Below are 2,153 nucleotides of genomic sequence, written 5' to 3' on the forward strand. Positions count from 1 at the left end.
GGTAAATGTGATTTAATTTTCTTCATTTTGTACAAATTCACTTTCAAATTGACATGAAGAGGACTTTTTGTATTTTTATTTATTTTTTTTGTCGAATAAGTCCAATTTTGTTCATGATTATTTTGTAAGAGCAATAAAAGGGGGAAGTATTCAAAGGAGATGTTTTATCGGCACTGTATGGCCATACAGAACCAGCTCAGAATAAACAGCTGCTTTAGCTATAAGGCATTGTCATGTTGTTCTGTAATTTCAGAACCCACATGTAAAACAACTGTGCAAAACAACACATGCAAAACAAAATCAGATATAGGACTTATTTACAGAACGAACAAAGGAATGATTCGACAAAGGGATCCACGGAGTATATGATCTGGAATCGAGTCGGCAGTGGACAGCGATCTGGAGGCAGATTATGCAGATGAGGACCCAGAGGGGAGAAATCGACTCTTAATGGACTGGACCTACTTGTGGGGACCTGAGCCAGTTTCAGGATTAGGTGGTGGCAAGATAGAAGACTAGCAGGTGTCCTTCTTTGACGGGGAATAGAAAAAGGAGTGTCTTACGCATGGAGTATCCAGGTGGCGCTTTAAACCTCAGACTTCAAGGCCATGGGTAATTTGGCTGAGATCTGATGACCACAATGGAGAGACAAGAACAGGTAAGAAAGCTAACTGGCTGAATCACTTCTAGGAATATCTGAGCTAGACGTGACCATGATGGTGAGACACTCTGGTGGCGTGGCGCTGGGGAACTGCTCCTCTTATGCAGCCGCTGATGATCCACAGGTGTGCCAAAACACACCTGTGAGGAAGACCACACCTGGCGAGCTCTGAAGACCACCTAGAGAGGAATAGATGGATTGCTGGCGAAGCAGCAGATCCTGACAGGCATAACAAGCAGAATAGACTGAAACCCAATTTTACTGGTTGAAAAGTTGTGATCCCCCTCCCATTAAATCTAATGGTTTCTAATATACTGTGTTCTTTCTGCTGTTGATAAAAACATATTCCAAATCAAATTTCAGTTAAAGCTGTTTGTGGCTCTAACTAGTTCAACTGGACCCGTCGCAAGTTTGCATACTGAACATTCTTGGAAGTTGTGGTTGATGACACCATTGGTTTGCATGTTCTGTGAGGATTTACAGTCTTAAAAAAGTTTTAAGTTCACGTAAGAAATTCCAACTATGCTTGTTTCGTGTGAAACAAAAGCAAGAGACAAAAAAATAAGACTTACACATTTGTTTCTCAGCTTATCCAAAGTTGAATATCACAGGCTTAAAAATATAACGTTTGCATATAAGTCTGGCTATCATGTAATTTTCAGTCATACTGTGGTGGGTATGACTGCAATAATCCCCCTTTGTTTTTCACATGATGATTAGTATCACCTGTTCATCATGCAGAGGACTAGCCAAAAAGTTGTGGACATAACAGGTCAAACAGGTTCAAGCTGAAAGGGAATGTACCAGGAAGTAGTTGGTGTCTCATCGCTCCTTTCCTTTTATGACTTTTGATTTCAATGGTTGTCCCAAACATAGCATATCAGAAAACACTGAAGATAAAGTCCCCTGGCATATGCTACCTGTTTTTCAATGGACATTTACAGAAATAAAAAAAACTAATGCAATTCAGTCTGTCACAATAAAAGTTTTTTTTTTTTTTTTTTTTTGTACTCTCTAAATGAATCAAAGTGTCAGTTTACACATTCTGTCTATAATACAAAATTATTGATGTTGTTTTTAATGTAAATCAACTCTGATGAGGAGTCAATAGGTACTTTTAAAAGAGCGTTGACTAATTTTAGTAGCTTTAATGTAGCGTTTTGTTTTAATTTTACCTTCTACTTTTTGAAGTAGTATATACTGCTCTGTAAGTAGCTTTTGATTAAGAATTTGAGATATTATTTATCTATTAATAGTTATCAATAGATATTAATAGCTATTAATGAGCTGATAATGTTCAAACCAAGCTTCATATTTGGAGGAAAGAGAATCTAGGTCATTTGAAGCTCTGTGGGTATTCTTTTGTTGATGTGCTGTTGATATTGTAGCTAACCTACCATTGGAAACTATGGCCTAAAAGTTCCAGTTTGATTTCATGAGACTATAACAATTACTCCCGCAAGTTTACAGGTTTTTTGCAGGCTTGGATGCT

The 2,153-nt window shown here is 37.7% G+C and overlaps 1 long non-coding RNA gene across 1 annotated transcript in view; it reads right to left on the minus strand.

Annotated features, from left to right (window-relative positions):
* LOC106938468 (uncharacterized) overlaps positions 1 to 2,099 on the minus strand; it is a 6,862-nt gene extending 4,763 nt beyond the window's left edge. The window contains exon 1 of the long non-coding RNA XR_001422631.1: positions 2,055 to 2,099. This is a non-coding gene — a long non-coding RNA (uncharacterized LOC106938468). The remainder of the gene's footprint in view (positions 1 to 2,054) is intronic.
* Positions 2,100 to 2,153: the final 54 nt, after the last annotated feature.

This window comes from Poecilia latipinna, unplaced genomic scaffold (assembly GCF_001443285.1).
Source record: "Poecilia latipinna isolate Pla-1442-1.1 unplaced genomic scaffold, P_latipinna-1.0 Scaffold2600, whole genome shotgun sequence".
NCBI lineage: Eukaryota > Metazoa > Chordata > Actinopteri > Cyprinodontiformes > Poeciliidae > Poecilia > Poecilia latipinna.